The sequence below is a fragment of the Stenella coeruleoalba genome (genome assembly GCF_951394435.1).
Source record: "Stenella coeruleoalba genome assembly, chromosome: 1".
Classification (NCBI taxonomy): Eukaryota; Metazoa; Chordata; class Mammalia; order Artiodactyla; family Delphinidae; genus Stenella; species Stenella coeruleoalba.
Window position 1 is genome coordinate 54,629,286 of NC_137169.1, and position 20,722 is coordinate 54,650,007.

Below are 20,722 nucleotides of genomic sequence, written 5' to 3' on the forward strand. Positions count from 1 at the left end.
TAGTAATTTTTATATTGATTATATGTTAAAAGATAATTTTTCATATATTGAATTAAGTGAAATATATTATTAAAATTAATTTTACTTGATCCTTTTAATGTGGCTACTAAACAATTAAAAATTACACATGTCGCTTGCATTATAATTCTATTCAAAGGTACTTCTCTAATGAAACAACAGCTAGAACTTCAGGTAAATCTAACCTGTGTTTCCTACTTGCAACATGAGGCCATGTTCTCATATCTATGCGAGGTTTAACATTCTAGGAACTGCTTTTTATTGAAAGAAATTTTTTGAAAACTGAATTTTTGTGTGTGTGTGATGCTTAAAAATATATCAAGTACTTTATGTGTAAGGGATAAGCATTATTGATTCTAAGCTGATCATTAACTCTCAGAGAAAGGCAATATCTCAAGTAATCTCCCTCCTTTGGAGAAAAACTTTGTAGGTTAGAAGTCCAAAGCACGGAAGGTTTATACTTCGATAATGGTTACATAAATGACAGCAATGGGACCCCAGAACAAGTCAGGAAACCCCAGCTTTGGGGCAGTAGTTGGGTATATTCAAACAGGGCCCTGATGATCCAGTGTTGCCTCTGTCTCTCAGACTTCACCTTGCACTATTCTTTCCTGCTGGCTATGCTCCACCAGCCACACTGGCTTCCTTTATGTGCCTCTAGCAAGCCAAGTGCTTTCCTGACCAAGGGCACTACCCAGAATCCCCTTCTCTTGCTTTTCCCCTCCTTCAGATCTTGATGTAATGGTCATCTCCTCAGAGAAGCTTTTCCTGATCATCCAAAGTTAGTTTCCTTTTCCTTTATAGTGATTTTAAAAAGAAAGAAAAAAATCTGGTCTAGGCCTGGAAGCAGTGAGAAAAATCCCTTCTTGATAAGAAAGCGGGGAAGCTTCTTGCCAGCTCTGCTGTGTCCACTTTATCCCTCACTAACTCACAACAAGTTTTCAGTCCCTTTGCCTGGAACCCAGCGTGGAAGCACGTGACATGGAAATCATTTTCTCTTCAACCAAGCTGCTCTCTCCAGCACTCTTGTTAATCCTCTTTACCTGACAAGTCCATTCACTTTAGGGAGGGGAACCGCCAAGATGAGAACTACGCAATTTTGTCATAAAATGGAGGGGAAACGAACCTTTATGGTCAATCTTGATCCTTCAAAGCCTGCTCCAAGGGGAGGAGTTGGCCATTGGGCACCACCACTGGGGCAGAGAGGGTCAGCCTCCCCACTCAGTACTCCATCCAGCCCATCATTCCAGCTCTAGCTCCAGCTCTTGGTACCACCAGTCCCTCCCAGCAGCCCTCCCTCCCCTCCCCTGTGTGCTGCTGTCAGTGGGGCCTTCCGCGTAGAGGCCTGGGGCCCAAGGGTGTTCTGCAAATGGCCAAGCTTAGCTGAGTGGGGAGCACAGAGCTCCCCCTTCCCGGCAGGCACCACCCAGTTGAGACAGAGGGGCAATCGAACAAGCTTGGAAATGTTTACGCTCCTGTTTTTACCATTTAGAATCAGGATAGAGATTTATCTACCTCCCATCATGGGTCTCAGATTCCTTACTCCCTTGGTACCATCTTCACTAATTCCTGGCAAAACAAGGCACAATCTTGGACTCATAAATAATCAGGAAGCAGCAGAAAGGGCATTTCTCGATGCTCCCAGGCAAGCTTTGTCCTTGCCTGGTATCTTAGTTTCGATTTAAACCTGCCTGCCGAGAGAACCTCCCTGAGTACCCACTTCAGAAATGGCTTTGGAGTTTGGCCTCAAGGTGCTTCTAGAAACTTGTGGACTAAAGTCCTGCTCACAGGGATTATAGGAGGTCTTTGTAGTACTGGGCCTATGGCTCTGGTCAACCCTTGCTCAAAGACTCACAGGGACTTTTGGACATAGAGGCCTCTTGACAAGGAAGGGAGAAGAGATTATACCAAGTGCCCTCTGGCTCCTGCCTTAGCGTCCACCACTCTGCCCCCTCCACTCTTGCTTGCTGTGCACGAGAACCAGCTGCTCATTGTTCCCCATCCTATTTCAGGCCGCTCTGCAAACTCTGCTGTTTGCTATGATGAGAGTACCCTCCCCACCCTTTTGTCATCCTTAAAGGCCCTGTACAGATTGATCACTTGGAGGAAACCTTTCCTGACCCCACCTGCCCCTATAGGAAATCACATCTTACTCTGTGGAGGAAGTGGTTCTGCCCACCACACTGCTAGGGGATGCTGATTTCTGTGTATATTTTCTTTCTCTCTCCCCTTCTTCTTCTCTCTTGCAAGAAATATGCATTAAGCATCTTCTTCATGTCAAGCAAAGCCCTCACGGCTCACCCACTCTAGCAGGAGGGTCAACCTGGAAGGGCACTGTGGAGAGTGCTTTGAGAGCCACGGGAACAGCTTGCCAGGCTGAGAACGTCTTGAGATCAAGAATTAGGTCTTTTTTCTGCATCCCTGTAGCTCTAGTAACAGGTATTTGAATAAATAAATAAATGAGTGAGTGGTAAAAATCAGAACATCAGAGTTGAAAGGTACTTTAGAGTCACAGTCCTCTAACACTGCTGGTCTCAGAATCACCTGAAGAGACCCAGGCTCGTTGAAGCAGACTAGACTCTAAGCCTCTGTATTTTTACTGACTTCCCAGATGATTCTGATTCTCACCCAAGTTTGAGACCCACTGATAGAGCAGTAGGTCTTAACCTCAGCTGTGATTGGAATCACCTGTGGAGTTTTAAAAATTACTAATGCCTGGGTCTATTCCCCATTCCACGCCACCCCCCCATTCTCATTTCACTGTTCTTCTATACAATCTGGGATTTGAGGGCTTTAAAAGCTCTCTAGGTGATTCTAATGTGCAGCAAAGTTTGAGAGCCACTATTACAGAGTTCTAGGCTAATCTACCCTGTAGTCTTACCATGGTGTTCTAACAAGTGATTTATCCAGGTACAGATGGTTGGAACTTTCTCCATTTCTGTCCTTAATTTTCTGAGGTAATATAGAAAAAAGAACGGGGGTTGGAGTCCTTGGTTTATATTTGAGCGCTGTGGCTAACTCCGGTTCTCAAAAATTGAGCTTTACTTTTTTGGGGTTTTTTTTTTGTTTTTTTTTTCATCTGCCAGGGTTGTCATGAATATGAATGTAATGACATAGGTAAGAGGGCTGAGCTAGGTCCCATTCTGAAAATGTCTGAATGAGTTGGTGTAACTCCATCACTTTTTTTATGCGGCCATGAGGAGTAATACTTTCCTACCTTATGAAGTGATATCAGCTATTACCAGTTGCCAACTATTGAGAGTTTTTTAATGTGCCATGAACACATAAAGTGATTTACATGCGTTGTTGTATTTAATCCTCATAACAATTCTAAGAGATAGTACATCTATTTTATGGATGAAAAGACCAAGCCTTAGACAAATGTAATGGGCTGTCCGTGTCCTAATCCCCAGATCCTGTGAACTTTATCTTATTTAGAAAAAGGTTGTTTGCACGTGTGATTAAATGACGGTAAGGATCTTGAGATGAGATCACCCTACATATCCGGGTGGACCCTAACTGTCTACAGGTATCCTTAGAAGATAGTGGCAGAGGGAGATTTCATACAGGCCCACAGAGGAGCCAGTGATGTGAAGATGGAAACAGAGACAGGAGTGATGGAGCCACAAGCCCAGCAATGCCAGGGCAGCCCCCAGAAAGTGGAAGAGGCAGGGAATGGATTCTTGCCTAGAGTCCCCAGAGGGAGCAGGGTTCTGCCTGCTCTTGGACTGTAGCCTCCAGAATTGGGTCAAAATAAATTTCTGTTGTTTTAAGCCACCGAGTTTGTAGTAATTTGCTACAGCAACACCAGGAAACTAATAAAAGCAGTTTCAACAATTTGCCCAAAGTCACGAAGCTGTGAAACCAGAATTCAAACACATGTCCTTACCCAATATAGTCTATGGCCTCCAAACGGAATTGAAATTCGTAATAAAATATCTCAGATTCATTTACTCAACAAATGTATATTGCATCCTACCGTGGACAAGCCCTCTTCTAGGATCTGAAGATGTAATAGTGAACAAAACAGAAACAGTCCTGCCTTCAGATACCCTAAATTCAGTGGAAGAGAGAGACTTTAACAATTAATTTTACACAGGCACATATAATAAAAATCATTTAATTGCAGCAGTGATAGGTGCTTTAAAGGAGAAGTATGACAACATAGCTGTATAAAAACAGACAGTTACCCTAGAACAACAGGTTCTCACACCCTCCCTCACTAGGCCCAGCTAATAGCCACCTGAAGTAGGGGTCAGCACTGCAGTTTTTTCTGGCCAGTTTCTTGGGAGGTTACATGTCTACAACTCCATTTGAGCCCTCCTGCACTTTAGAAGTCAGTCTAGAAACAGGGCAAATCCCTTGCTTGGGATAAGGACCCACAATAGGAGGAGGGCAATAAGGCCTTCAGCAGGCAGTGAGCTCTGCAACCGATTACGAACATCATTCTGAGGCAGTGGCGTGTGGGGAAACTGCTCTTAGACAAGGTTGGAAATTTGTGCATTCCTGTGCCAGACAAGATTTCCTGTAGGGCCCTGAGAAGCTCACTAATCATCTCCTTAGTTCCAAGCGATATTACTTCAGGGCAGTTCCTGTCAGGGCCCCATGCTTAAATATCTCTTTGCTTGGGTTTATTCCATCAAATGCTTCATTTGCTTTGAAAAACTGCTCTGACCCTTAGCTGGGTCCAGCTGCTTAGGAAGTTCAACTCACCACATGCCTCAGAGGGCTCCTAGCTTTGACCCCAGTTGCTGCAACTAAGACTAACTTATTTTCTGCAAATGATTTCATTTTGGGGGCCCTAAGTCAGTCGTGATCCACTCCAGTCATTGGAATATGGTTGTGTAGAATTCCAGCTGACTCGCAAGAATTCTCTCTATCCATGGCCTTTACTTGTCTTCTGAACTCAGAAAGCTGTGTTTTCCTGGAGATCCTTCCCAGGTCTCTAATCCTTTTCCCATCACCTATATACACTGATTCATTCAACAGGTTCGTGTAGAGTGCCAACTGTGCACCAGGCACTGTGCTAAAGATGGAGTGGTGAAAACACAAAGCTCCTCTCTCACGAGCCTCACTTCCTGGTGGTATTAGCACATCCCTGTGTGGGAAGTACTATTCCGGCCAATCCTTCCTGAATGCCTCTTCTGTTCTAGGCATTGTGTGAGACATTTTGCTCACAATGCCATCCCATTTAATGTACCATCAAAACCCTGTGAGGTAGGTACTATTATGCCCATTTTCTAGCCATGAAAACAAGCTGAGAGATGTAAAGTGACTCAGCTAGTAAATGGCAGAACTAGGATTCAGATCCGGATTTTTCTGACTACAAAGTCCATATTCTCAAAGTCCATATTCACTGCCTGCTGAAGGCCTTATTGCCTAGTTCTAAACTAATAATCCATGTTTATCGGGAGGAAAGAAAAAATTGGGTTATAAGTTTATAGAATATCCTTTCTGGAGGAGGAGATTTTTAATTACCCTTAGGCGATTTTTCTTATTTGTGTTTTTCCTTTCATTTCCACATTTTCTTCAATAAATATCCTGTGCTCTTGTAGTTAGATATAAGTAAAATATGTAAGAAAATAAGGAAACTCATGTATGCCCCCAAAGAATTGAAAACAGGTACTCAAACTTGCAAACATGCAAGTACTTGCATGTTCTTTTTTTAAATTTATTTTTGGCTGTGTTGGGTCTTCGTTTCTGTGCGAGGGCTTTCTCCAGTTGCGGCAAGCGGGGGTCACTCTTCATCGCGGTGCGCGGGCCTCTCACTGTCGCGGCCTCTCTTGTTGCGGAGCACAAGCTCCAGACGCGCAGGCTCAGTAGTTGTGGCTCACGGGCCCAGTTGCTCCGTGGCATGTGGGATCTTCCCAGATCAGGGCTCCGTGTCCCCTGCATTGGCAGGCAGATTCTCAACCACTGCGCCACCAGGGAAACCCTACTTGCATGTTCTTAGTAGCAGTATTTATGATAGCCAGAAGGTGGAAACAGCCCAAATGTCCATTAGTGGATGACTACACTGACATATTGTGGGGTACACATACAGTGGAATATTATTCAGCCATAAGAAGGAATGGAATACTGATACATGCGACAAAGTGGATGAACCTCGAAAATGTTATACTAAGTGAAAGAAGTCAGATACAAAAAGTTCCATGTTGCATTCATGTAAAAAATTCCAGAATAGTTCAGTGCCTAGAGATAGAAAGCGAATAGATGATTGCCAGGGGCTGGCATGAGGGGGAATAAGGAGCAACTGCTTAGTGAGTCTGGGGTTCTCTTTGGGATGGGGTGCATATTTTGAAACTAGATAGAAGTGGTGGTTGTGTAACATTGTGAATGTACTAAATGACACTGAATTTTGTAATTCACTTTAAAATGGTTCATTTCACATTGTGTGAATTTCACCTAAATAAAAGTAAGAAGACTCAAAATAAATAAAATAGGCACATTGATAAGCTTTTATCCTGCTACTCTTCTTTACTGCTAGTGATGTGAGGACTATAAAAATGGATTTGACATCTCCACGCCAGGACTATTTTTACTTAGTGCCTCAGCCCCTAACCCAAGTAAGAGCCCTGGCCTGGCCACTAACTAAAATAACCTTGGGCCGGTCACTTAATGTCTTAGAACTTCAGTGCTCTCAGCTGTCACACAGAATTAATAATGTCCACTGAGGTCGTTATCAGATCCTAATATGATAATGTGGTGCTCTGTAAACTATAAAGTGACTTGCATATATTTTTCCAGTCTTTATTTTTATATCAAGAACCACTAAGTAATCAGAAATCATCTCCAGCTGCTTACCAAGTGCGTGTGTTAAAAGAACCATTAAAAGTAAGTGGTGAAATCTTGATAATGTGTGTATTCAAAGACCATGCTTTTTGTTGTTGCTGACGTTGTTTTTTTTATTTGTGGGTGTTTTGTTTTTGCCTTTATAACAAAGTCTATTCCGATAACAAAGGATGTTTGGGCTGGGGATGGGGAGGAGAATAGGTTGGGATAATGAGATACATGGACCCCAGTGTTCATAGCAGCACTATTTACAATAACCAAGACATGGAAGCAACCTAAACGTCTACCAACAGATGATGTGGTACATATATACCATGGAATATTACTCAGCCATAAAAAAGAATGAAATAATGCCATTTACAGCAACATGGATGGACCTAGAGATTATCATACTAAGTGAAGTAAGTCAGAGAAAGGCAAATATATGATATCACTTATATGTGGAATCTAAAAAACTGATACAAATGAACTTACGGACAAAGCAGAAACAGACTCACAGACATAGAAAACAAATTTATGGTTACCAAAGGGGAAAGGGGTGGGGGAGATATAAATTAGGAGTTTGGGATTAACATATACATACTGCTATGTATAAAATAGATAATGAACAAGGACCTACTGTATATCACAAGGCACTATACTCAATACTTTGTAATAGCCTATAAGGGAAAAGAATCTGAAAAAGAATGGGTGTGTGTGTGTGTGTAGCTGAATCACTTTGCTCTACACCTGAAACTAACTCAACATTGTAAATCAACTGTACTTCAATTTAAAGAAATCCATCTGCATATTTACAGTTCCTAGCAACAGTGTAGGAGAAGGCACCATTCTACTTATTTTCACTAGTACTAAGTATTATCATTTTCTTAGTCATTGTCAATTTTAAAAGCAAAAATGGTATGTCATTTTTATTTTAACTTTCATTTCTTTGATAACTAAGTAAGGCTGAATTTTTTTCTATGTTCAGTGCCCATTTTTTTCTCTGATGAATATTCATTCCTTATTCTCATTCTATTAGTGTATATATCTTTTTTTACTGCTTTGAAATCCACATTTTTAAAACTAGCTTAGCTTTTAACTTTGCTTATGGAATGTGTATCTTTTCATATAGATAACTTTTAATTTTACAAAATCAAATCTATCAATTATTTTCTTTTATGATTTTGTACTTTGGTGTCATGGTTAGGAAAGCCTTCCCTTCCCCAGGATGATAGAAGCACTTATATTTTCTTGAAGATATTATTAAGTAAAGACTTCCTTTTCAAAATCTGGATCAAGTTGAGCAGTATTTCCAGCCCTAGAGAGGGCAGCAAATTAATCTGATGCCAGTCAGCTATATCTCCACAACCTATACGCAGAGTATCTCTCAGATGAATGACCCTTAGAAGGTAATATAATCCAACCTTCTAGCTGATTCGTGACTCTCCTTCTAAAAGCCTCATATGTCATTCTACACTAACCTTCTATATGAACGGTTTCTCTCTGATTAGAAAGCTTTCACATGAACACTTTCTTTAGTGACATTATAGAAGTCTACCCTACTCTTCCTTTTGAGAATCCTAAGGTTAGGATGGTCTTTCTTATGCTGAGCCAATTGGTCTTTGTTTTCACTCTTTCTGCCATGTCTACTCCTTCTCAGAAAGTGGATGAAAGCTGTTCTTGGGACTTCGTAGTCATATTGGCCTGGTTCCTGCCCTGGTGTTCAGGAGCTGTATGGTCTTCAGTAAATTACTTAACCTCTTTGAGCCCCAGTTTCATCATCTATAAAATGAGGATTCAAAAATTCCTATTATTACACATTCTAACTTTGAGACAGAGTTAAATGCTGGAGCACTTAACAAGCTTAGCAGCTGTGTACTGTCATTTCAGACTTGATTATGACTCAAGGTTTTCTTTAGTTCTAAGCTTCTAAGATGTGTATGCAGTGTTTGAAGCAGTGTTTTATAGCCTATGATTAATAAAGAAAGCCAAAATACATCTCCAGGTAAATTTGTAAGTACATTGAAAAGAGGCAAGAGTCAGAATCAATGTCATAATATATTAATGCCAGTAATCTGTTATGAAACTTATTGTTACATAGATGTCTTCATTACTTTCAGTATTCCTTTGAACTTTGGAATAAAATGACAGATAGCCTCTGGGAGTCTTTTCTGTTCTTAGATAGAGGACCTGGCATATGGACACCTGGACCTCATGAGATGATCTTAAGGATTAGGGGAGTTCATACATGACTGTGGTAGTACATTATCATTATCATATTATTGACCACAGAATCTTCCCTTTCTTGGGATAAACAGTTACCATTCTTTTCATTATTTTTCCTCCTAACTTGTTTTCTAGATCCTTCCCCCATAAGAGGTAGCCTTCTGGAGTGAGCACACAATACTCCAGGTAGACCTGGACCACATAAGGTGCAGCAGGACCATCTCCTGTTTCTTTTGCATTTTTATTCTTGCAACCAAAATTCTAAGTCTCTGGGTAGCATCATCTTGTTGTTAACTTTTGAAAAACTTTCAGTTAGCTAAATCTCCTATGAGTTTCTCATAATTTTTGCCATTTACCTGCATCTCTCCTTTCTCATACTTGTATGGTCAGTATTTTACATCCCAGTACTTGCTATAAGCTATTCCTATTATATTTCAACATGTTTAATTTATCATATTATTTGATGCTATCACTTAGCATACTTAAAATCTTCCAACTTTGTATCTTATTAATTTGGTCCTCATCTAAGACATTGATATGACTGTTGGCTGGGAAAGGATATAGACAGAGTCCCCATTATGATTATATCTTGTCTTGTTGCCAGTATAGAGAACCATCTCTCTTACAAGTGTATATAATTCAGGTCTTGTTTTTGAGAGTCTACAGACTTATTTTAACATCTTTCTGTTTCTCTGAACTTTTTAAAGTCAGCATTCCTATTTTGTCCCATTAATGCCTTTCAAAAGCATTTGTTGAACTATGTACCAGACACTGTGGCAAGTAGTATGTGCCTGTCTTCAAGATGCTCACAGTCTCATGGGGGAAACAGACTGAAAGGAGAGGGTGTATAATAGAAGAAATGGGGGAGTTGTAGATAAAGATTTATGGAGGTGGTGACATTTGAGCTGGGTATTACACAATATATAGAAGTTTGCATAGCAGAAAGTAGATCAAGGACACATCTGGCCATGCCCCAAATCCCCTTTCCTTAGACCACATGAATGCCAAAATTGCATGTTCATTTTCTCTCATGGTTCCTGCTGTTCTTCTGCAAACAGTATTTCCTTGTTCAGAATTAGATTTCTATTACTGGCATTCTAGGAGATGCAACTGCTCTCCAGGATTGCTAAGAATAGAGAATATGTACCATCTTTTAGCTGGTGGATACTTTTAAGAAGTATTCAGATCATTGAACATCCTATATCTCTCTAATGTCTTACCTCAGTACCAGTGTTGTGATCAGCAATTATTACAATAATGTAATGATAATTGCTAACATTTATAAAGTACCTGCCGTATGCCAGGCATGTTCAGTGGTACTTACATATATTATCTCTTTCTGCCTTTAACAAAGAAGAGTTTTAAGCTCAGAGAGGTTGAGTAACTAGCCTAAGGTCACACAACTAATAAAGCAGCAAAACTGAGACTTGAACATTGGTCTCTCTGTCTCCAAAGCCTGACCATTTACATTTCCTCATTCTGGTCATTTGGTCAATATACCCATCCACTCTCCCCTTAGGTCTTTACTCATTGATTTTTCTCCTCAGTAGCTGCCCTTTGTTTAAGTCTACTATAGGGCTGCTATAACAAATTCCATAGACTGTGTGCTTGAACAAAAGAAAGTTATTTCCTCACAGTTCTAGAGGCTGGAAAGTCTAAGAGCAAGGTCCGAGAGGGATCAGCTCCTGGTGACAGTGCTCCTCTTGGTTTGCAGATGGTAGCCTTCTCACCCTGCCATCAAATGTCAGAGAGAGGGAAAGAGAATGAGAGAGAGGGAGAGGGAGAAGGAGGGAGACAGAGGACAGAGGTTCCTCTTCTTATAAGTTCGCCAGTCCTTTTTGATGAAGGCCCCATCCTTAAGACTTCATTTAACCTTAATTACTTCCTAAAAGCCCTATCTCTAAATACAGTCACACTGGGAGTTAAAGCTTCAACATATGAATTTTAGGAGGACCCAAGTCATTCCATAGCACCCTTCTTTAAACATTTTATACATTTTTAATTCTCCATGCTTTTGTTTATGCTATTCCCCAGCATAAGCTTTCTGCCTTTCAAAATCCTTCTAGTTTTTGAGTATCCAACTCAAATATCACTTCCCATGAAGGCTTCTCTGGTTTTCCCATTAAATTTAGTTGCTTCTTCTTCTACACAATAATAGTAATACATTGATTTAGCCCCTGTTTTACCCAGATTATGTTATATATTCAGGCTCCTTAAAAGCAGTGACCCTGCCTTAATATGCTCCCAATTGACCTGACATGTTCCCAATTGACCTGCCTCTAATTCTATTGGTACTCCCTAAAGGTATGACTTACGTTATTCATCAGTTCTAAGGAATGGCAGAGACCATCAGGTAGGTTTAGGCTGGAGAAGAGAAGACTGCAGGAAGCCTCATGACTGTCTTCAGATGTTGGAGTGATGTCTTACAGTGGAGAGAGGAAATGGTTTTATGTTCCCTGAGAGGTTTGAATTGAGGCTACCAGGTGAAAGTTACAAAGAAACAGATTTCAGCCTAATACATGGAAGACCTTTTTAGTAATAAATGGAAAGGGGAAGAAAGCTAACATTAACTGATAACCAAGAGCTAAACTGTTGCTCTACACACATTATTCCTCCTCCCCCACAGCCTTATAAAATAGTTCCCTTCTTTTATACATGATAAAACCAAAGTTCCAATAGGCTAAAGTCCTAGTGTAATTTCATGTGATTAGTCTATCTCCTTTACCGATTCTTCATGAAGAATCGGTCTCCCTCCCCCTAAAGGTATTGAAGCAGACTGTATGACCATTTTTTTCAGGAATGTTGTATCAGAAATGCTCTGGGGGAATTGATATAATTAATATTTCAGTTTTCTTCCATCTCTGAAATCCTATGACTCAGGAATTCTCAGTCTCTGACATTGGTTTAATGGGAATAGACCCATAAAATCTATCTTGTATCATACTTTCTTGGAAAAGATACATTATAAAACTCTTATTAAGATTATTACAAATTATCATTTCAGTATTGCATGTGTCATTGGTCCCATTAGTTCATATTTATGAAGCTGTTTGAAGGACACAGATTTGGAAATATCCATGCTAATAAAATTGACTTGATCCAAGCCATTAGTGGCTACAGTTTCAAACAAGGTCTGTTCTATCGAGGAAAGAATGATCCTATACATAAGTTGTCACCTGGCTCTAGAAGTCAGATGCATGAGGTACTTAGTTTTGCTCTCCTGATTACATTCCATGCTGAAGGTGGGTTCCTGTAGACTGAACCCCTCCATAGTCAGCTTCTGGGGCAGGCAGCCAATGTTCTGAAGCAGCTGCCACTTTTGCAGGGTGATTCATGTGTGAAAGTGCCTCCTCCATAAGAATTTGGGTCATCTTGTTCTTCCCAGAACCAGGCTCTTATCAGACCAGAAGTGTCTCCTCATACAAACACATCCAAGTTGGGAAGTTTACAAATGATAAGGATAGTCGTTCACTCCAAATATGTAGCTCTTTTGGTCTATGACATCTTATATTTGGCTACACTGTTTCTGTAGTCAACAGTATTAGGTCTTAGAATCCTGGTGATGGTGTACATTTTGTTGTGACGTTAGAGATAATTTTTAAATGATCATATATCTCTACCTTCTCAATTCAGATGGTTTAACTCAGTGTTTCTCTTTCCTGTATGAAGTCATCGTCTTGAATTTGAGCAAAGGCTTTGCTCCTGTGTGTGTATGTGCATGTATGCATGTTTTAAATAATATTTTGGCATGTGCTATGAAAATCCTCTCTACTCTGTTTTTTCCCCCAACCCCTCCATCTCACCCTGGTCAGAGGAGCAATGACAACACTGAATGAACTGCCAGGAACATCTAAAAGCAGTTCAATTTTTCGTTGTTGTTTATTTAGTTTTTCTTTGCCCCTGCTTTATTTTCCCAGGAAAAATATCACAGGTATCCTCCTCTTCTTCCACTTTTATTATACAAAATATGGTGTTCCTTGATGGAGGTGGAGAGAGAGAATGATATTTTGTAGTAACTGGCAAGGCAAGAATGTCATCAAAACATTTAAATATGAGGTTTACACTACTTTGGAATCATTTAACCCAGTCAGCCTCAAGTTAAACAGATATGACTCAGAGAGGAGTGTGATTCAATCAATATCAAACAGTACTTTTGTGGTGGAAGTGGGACCAGACCCCATTCCCTGGTCCTCATTGCATAGCCTTAAAATATCATAGCTTCCAAGAAGTCTCCCAAAATTGCAGTTGAGACCAGACTGAGTCATCAGCCCCATCAGGCTTGAAGGATGCTATCTGGGCAGTGTGTCTTTGTTCCTAAATCACAGTTGGGTTGCAAATCTCAAGGATTTGGAACCCACAAAATGAAATCCTCAATTAACTGCCATTGTTCTCTGCATGCAACGTTTAAAGACAAAGATGGAAAAGGTAAGAAAATAGATAAGGGATTTATTGAAAAGGCAATATCCTGTTATGTCTCCACTTATATGAGGGACCTTGAGTAGTCAAATTGATAGCAACAGAAAGTAGAATGGGGGTTGCCAGAGACTGGGAGGAAGGGAGAATGGGGAACTGTCGTATAATGGGTACTAACTCTTAGTTGGGGAATATGAAAAAAGTTCTGTGGGTGGATGGGAGTGATGGCTGCACATACTATGAATGTACTTAATGTCACTGAAATGTACACTTAAAATGGTCAATTTTATGTTACATATATTTTACCACAATTAGAACAACAGCAACATCCTTGGTACAATCTAGAATCTTTTTTTTTTAATTTATTTTTATTTATTTTTGGCCGTGTTGGGCCAATGTTTCTGTGCGAGGGCTTTCTCTAGTTGCAGCAAGAGGGGGCCACTCTTCATCGCGGTGTGCGGCCCTTTCACTATCGCGGCCTCTCTTGTTGCGGAGCACAGGCTCCAGACGGGCAGGCTCAGTAGTTGTGGCTCATGGGCCTAGTTGCTCCACGGCATGTGGGATCTTCCCAGACCAGGGCTCGAACCCGTGTCCCCTGCATTGGCAGGCAGATTCTCAACCACTGCGCCACCAGGGAAGCCCCAATCTAGAATCTTTATACGCTGTGTGTATGCATCCCCAGAAACAGGCTATGGTGTCCTAAAGAACAGTAATAACAAATTTATACTATCTTTATTGGCCTTGCATTTTTTGTTTTCAAAGTAATTTTACTTAATTAAATTTTATAGTCACCAAAACTATCATGGGAAAAGCATGACAGGTATCCTCATCCTTATTTACAGATGAGTAAACTGAGGCCCAAAGTTACACAGCTGACAGACATAAGAGTTGGTATTAGAATCCAGGGCTTCTGATGTGTGTTCCTGGAGTCATGCAAGGTCCAGTGTAAAAAGTTTTAAATTGATACTTTACCTATTATACTCACTAACCCTGGAAAGTAGCTTAATATATTTTAAAAGGATTTTCAACAACTTGGAACACTGAAGAGGTTTGGAGGAGGGTTTTAAGATGAGAATAAATTAACTTCATCACCCCATTGTCTAAACATTCTGATTAACTGAAGTTTTACTGTATACTAATAATATTGACACTTACATAGATTTTACTATGTACCAGGTACTATTCTAAGTGCTTTAACTATACAAATGCATGGAACAAAGTGTATTATTTATAATTTATAACAGAATTTATTGAGACTAACTTGTGCTGAACACCCTCCCAAGTGCTTTATATACTTTATATCATTTAATCCACAGAGCAATCTGAGGCAGCAGGTATTACTAGAGCCTGGAGGTGTTAAATAATTTGCCCGAGGGCACCTGATAGCAATTGACACAGGCAGGACTCAAACCCAGGTCTGCCTACCTCTTTACTGCCACTCAAACCCATGGTGTGGTGTGCATCTTTCCAATCACTGTCATCTCCAAATATTAATTATGTCACTCAGGCATGCTGGGGCAATGTCTGAGTGGGGATGCTGGCTGGCTCATCATTTGCTTCTTGAGGGACTTCTAAGTTTAACCCTGAAATTCTGGCTGGAAATTTGATTCCGTTCCTGAAAGTGTAAGAAATACAGCTTTCATGTTCATGCACAATTTGCTTTTTCATTTTCCATTATTATCCTGAGACTTACTGTAAATCACACTTTCCCATCAGTCCTGGAGGTTCTGATTATATTCATGGGGTCCAGCTAAGAGCAAGGGCAGTAAATTACTGCCACTTTGTTTGAAAATTTTTTTAGCCACAGTACATTAGCTGCTTTTGTTTGCTTTTCCACTGGTGGTGTGTACGTTTTTATTTCAGAATTGGTGTCTCTTGAATGTCTCATTTGTGAATAATGTAGCTTGCAAAGTGGAAGGATTGGAGAAAAACTATGCAAGAGGGCGTCCTGTTGGCATCTGTAAGATTTTAAAGCATTTATAGCTAAAATGTGTTATCGAGTTCTCTTTTTCTCTCTTTCGCGCGCACACATACATACACTCATAGACACTCATTCTCTGCCTTCTCTTGTTCTCTCCACTCTACATTTCACCCAAAGCAATTGTGAGGTTATGACCAATATAGTGACTAATATCAGGTAACTACCAAGAAATGCCTTCTTCCAGGCTTCTCTAAATATTTTTGTTTATATAAAAGATCGATAGATCAGAGGGCCAGTAGACATGTTTTACTGTAAGTTTCTGTTCTAAATTTCCTGATATTTTCAGTAAGAAAAAAAAAAGAAAGAAAAAAGAGAAGAAAACCTTTTAAAGGCAAAAATGGGGCTAATAAGAACCAGACCTGAAAGTGATTGTCAAAAATAACTGCTTTTCCTTTTTGCAATAGCATTAATCTTCAGGCACCTACCTTTCCGTAGACTCTCCCTAATGGTTTGACTTAATTCTCTTGCTGGGCCATCCACAAATAGAGTGGTTTCTAAAGTGATACTCTAGGTATTTTTAAATTTCTTCTTTGATTTCTTGGTTATTTAGCAGCACACTGTTTAGCCTCCATGTATTTGTGTTTTTTGTGGGTTTTTTCCTGTAACTGATTTCTAATCTCATAGCATTGTGGTCGGAAAAGATGCTTGATACAATTTCAATTTTCTTAAATTTTCCAAGGCTTGATTTGTGACACAAGATGTTATCTATTCTGGAGAATGTTCCATGTGCACTTGAGAAGAAAGTGTATTCTTCACTTTCGGGTGGAATGTCCTAAAAATATCAATTAAGTCTATCTGGTCTATTGTGTCATTTAAAGCTTGTGTTTCCTTATTTATTTTCTGTCTAGATGATCTGTCTATTGGTATAAGTGGGGTGTTACAGTCCCCCACTATTATTGTATTACTGTCGATTTCTCCTTTCATGGCTGTTAGCATTTGCCTATGTATTGAGGTGCTCCTATGTTGGGTGCATAAATATTTATAATTGCTATGTTTTCTTCTTTGACTGATCCCTTGATCATTATGTAGTGTCCTTCCTTATCTCTTGTAACATTCTTTATTTTAAAGTGTATTTTATCTGATACGAGTACTGCTACTCCAGCATTTTTGTGATTTCCATTTGCATGGAATATCTTTTTCCATCCCCTCACTTTCAGTCTGTATGTGTCCCTAGGTCTGAAGTGGGTTTCTTGTAGATGGCATATATATGGGTCTTGTTTTTGTATCCATTCAGCCAGTCTGTGTCTTTTGGTTGGAGCATTTAATCCATTTACATTCAAGGTGATTATCAATATGTATATTCCTATTACCATTTTCTTAATTGATTTGGGTTTGTTTTTGTGGGTCTTTTTCTTCTCTTGTGTTTCCTGCTTAGAGAAGTTCCTTTAGCATTTGTTGTAAAGCTGGTTTGGTGGTGCTGAATTCTCTTAGCTTTTGCTTGTCTGTAAAGCTTTTGATTTCTCTGGGAATCTGAATGAGATCCTTGCTGGGTAGAGTAATCTTGGTTGTAGGTTTTTCCCTTTCATCACTTTAAATATATCCTGCCACTCCCTTCTGACCTGTAGAGTTTCTGCTGAGAAATCAGCTGATAACCTTATGGGGATTCCCTTGCTTGTTATTTTTTGCTTTTCCCTTGCTGCTTTTAATATTTTTTCTTTGAATTTAATTTTTGATAGTTTGATTAATGTGTGTGTTGGAGTGTTTCTCCTAGGGTTTATCCTGTATGGGACTCTCTGTGCTTCCTGGACTTGAGTGGCTATTTCCTTTCCCATGTTAGGGAAGCTTTCAACTATAATCTCTTCAAATATTTTCTCAGAACTTTTCTCTTTCTCTTCTTCTTCTGGGGCCCCTATAAGTTGAATGTTGGTGCATTTAATGTTGTTCCAGAGGTCTCTGAGACTGTCCTGTCCTCAATTCTTTTCATTCTTTTTTCTTTATTCTGCTCTGTGGTAGTTATTTCCACTATTTTATCTTCCAGGTCAATTATCCATTCTTCTGCCTCAGTTATTCTGATATTGATTCCTTCTAGAGAATTCTTAATTTCATTTATTGTGTTGTTCATCATTGTTTGTTTGCTCTTTAGTTCTTCTAGGTCCTTGTTAAATGTTTTTTGTATTTTCTCCATTCTATTTCCAAGATTTTGGTTCATCTTTACTATCATTACTCTGAATTCTTTTTCAGGTAGGTTGCCTAGTTCATCTTCATTTATTTGGTCTTATAGGTTTTTACCTTGCTCGTTCATCTGTAACATATTTTTTTGTCGTTTCTTTTTTTTTTTTTTTTTGATGGTTGGGGCGGTATTTGTATTCCTGTCTTACTGGTTGTTTGGACTGAGACCACTGGAATTTGCATGTGGTTGGGTTGATCTGGGTCTTGGTGCTGAGATGAGGACCTCCAGGGGGTCTGAGGTTCTCTGTTAGTCCAGCAGTTTGGACTCGGTGCTCCCACTACAGGAGCTTAGTCCTGACCTCCAGCCTGGGAATCAAGATCTTGCAAGCTGTGCAGTGTGGTAAAAACAAGAAAAAAAGGATCAGTACAATAACAAAGAATAAAAAATAAAATAAAGTAAAATTAGAAAGATAAAAAATATATTAGGAAAAATAAAAATATAATTGAAACAATTGCAACAAGGTAAAACAAAACCACAACAGAAAAAAAGAAAAAAAAGTGGGGGGGGGGGAAACAAGTCAAAAGGAGCAGAACAATAACAAAGTATAAAGAATAAAATGAAATTAGAAAAATAAAAGATTTATTAGAAAAAAATATATAAATGAATCAACAAGGTAAAACAGAGCCCCAACCTAAAAGAAGAAGAAAAAAAAGAAAAAGAAAAAAAAGGCCAGAAAAGGCCTTGGCTATGGGGGAGCTGAGCTTGGGGGGCGTGAGACTTAGGCAGGGGCGGGGTTTAGTGTGGGGCAGGGTCTAGGGGTGACGTTTAAGCATGGGGCGGGGCCTAGGCACAGGACCCATGCAACCAGAAGAGTCCTTGGGGGTGGGATCTAGGCGGGGTGAGGTTCAAGTGTGGGGCATAGCCTGGGCTTAGGACCTGCAAGGGGAGAGGCAGTACGTCCAGAGGGGGGCCTCTGAGGGTGTGGAGCTCCAGGAGTTTGGAGGTAGGGCCCTGGGTGAGGGTGTGTGGGTGGGGTTTAGGCCCATCGCGGTTGCAGGGGGTCTCAGAGGGGGTCTCCGAGTGTAGAGGTAGGGCCCTGGGTGGGGGTGTAGGGGCGGGGCTTGAGCTCTGCACAGCAGGAGGGAGGCTCTGAGGGCAGGATTAGGCCCGGGAGCCCAACAGGCTCCCTGGTGCCCAAGTGGGCAGGGAAAGCGCTGGCTGCGTTCCCGTTCTGTTCCTCCGCACCCCCCCCCCGGGGGTCTCTCCCCTTTGCCACTGGACCCTTAACCGTGGGTGGGTCCTGCTGGGTGTAGGAACTCCTCCCCTCCCCCAGCCGCCCCTCAGGGGTGCTAGTCCCATAAGTCCGGCCTTTACTTTTGCTCCCCCATCCCACCCTCCCACTCCCTGAGGCCCCACGCAGCTAGAGGGGCCTCAGTGGGCAGAGGATCAGGCCCAGGATGTCAGCAGGCTCCTGGGGGCCCAAGTGGGCACGGGAAACCTGGCCACACTCCCTTTTGATCCTCTGCCCTCCCAGTGGTCCCCCCCTTTCCCCCTCGGGGCGCAGGATCCCTTCCCCTCCCCCAGCCGCCCCTCAGGGGCGCCGGTCCTTTCCTGCCTCCACTTCTCCTCCCCCCTCACTCCCCCCACACCCCATGTCCTACCAGTCACTGGGGGTTCCTCCCATCCCCTTAGGTGTCCGTGGTACCCCACTGGTGCCTGGTAGGTGCACTAGTTGTGCGGAGGTGCGAATTCCGTGTCCTCCTAGTCCGCCATCTTGACTCCACCCCTAAAGTGATACTCAGATCCTCAGTAGCTTGCAGTAATTGGCGTGGAAGTTCAGAGGAGATATTTGTTTATGTTGTTCAAATCACATCTTTTGATAAAATGGTGAGAAAGGAGGCCCTGGCAACCCCGAGTCTGAAGGTCTCATGAGCTGGCATTGCCCTAATGTTCACAGGATCATCCTAAAGGCGCTAGAAAATAATGATAATTATGCAGGGCCTAGGTGAGGGTGAAAAGTAACTGTTTATTCATGAAATTCGTCAGAGTTTCTGAAGTGGCTTTGGAAAGGATTTCAGTGCATATGATGAGGGAGCTTAAGTTAGAGAATTTTCATCCTTATTGATAATCTATACAATGGTTCTTTCATTTTTTGGACTTTGTAATAGACACCTCTGAAGGAGGCTGCCTGCTTTACAATAACTCCCCCATTGTGTGAAAACTGCCCCCTGGACCCACTGTGATGGGCCTTTGGCAGCCATGTTTATATTATGTAACCCACCTCTCTGGGGAGAGTTGATTGGATCAGGGAGAAGACACCTGACCCAGGTTAGGCCAAGAGAGTCTCTTTCCAGAGAGTTTAGAATTGGGATTCAGAGACAACCAGTCAGCGTTTATGAGTTGCTGGTAGTAGGGCCATGAGATTAACTTGGGGGCCGTGAAATGACCTTCTGCTCTGTGTGTAGAGAAGCCAAGAAAGCCAGTTTGCAAAAGAGAGGAGATTTAAGCAGGTTCATAGAGAAAACCAGAGACTGGTGGTGGGAGGGAGAGTGTTCACCTGGTTCCCAGCAGCTTTCCAGTCCTGGTTCCTGTTCCTCTGGACTCCTTGTCATAATTCTACAAAAAACCCTTGCATCCTATGTTAAATTCCCTGTCCACCTCACCAGTCCCTCCTCACCCTCTTAAACTAGCTTGAGCTAGCTTCTGCTACATGCAGAGTCTTAACAAAGATGGTTTGACTCTCTCAAGCATGTGTTTGTTTGATTACAGAGATGGCCAAGTGAACAACTAGGTGAATGTTCATACTTTCTCTTTCATGATCTTGAAGGTTTGAATTGGAAATGAATCTCAGAGATCTCTCAGTCCTATCCTCTCATTAGACAGATGGGGAAACTGAAGACTATAGATGTGAATTGATTTACCCAGGATCACACAGCCAAGACTGGAGCCTGGACCTCCATTTCTCAGATAGGCCAGTGCTCTTTCTAGGCTGGTCCCCTGGTGCCATCCGTCTATCCATCCAACAAATACGTAATGCACAAGCTCCTACTATATGGCAGGTCATGGGATCATGCTTTCTGTGTTCAACGAACTGACTGTGTGGTAGGATCAAAATTCTATACACTTATTTTCACTTCATTCCATGGGGTTTCCCATCTGAAGGGCACCTGGCTACCTTTGCCAGCCTATCATCAGAGCAAATT

General features: G+C 41.2%; 1 protein-coding gene across 3 annotated transcripts in view; it reads left to right on the forward strand.

Annotated features, from left to right (window-relative positions):
• The window catches only part of ROR1 (receptor tyrosine kinase like orphan receptor 1), a 409,006-nt gene that overhangs the window by 244,693 nt on the left and 143,591 nt on the right, over positions 1-20,722 (forward strand). Inside the window, exon 1 of one of the 3 annotated variants that reach the window (XM_079903187.1) lies at positions 18,418-18,522. The exons of the other annotated variants lie outside the window; for them this stretch is intronic. The gene's annotated coding sequence lies outside the window, so the exon portion shown is untranslated. Of the gene's footprint in view, positions 1-18,417; positions 18,523-20,722 lie in introns of those variants that run through there. 3 annotated transcript variants of the gene reach the window in all.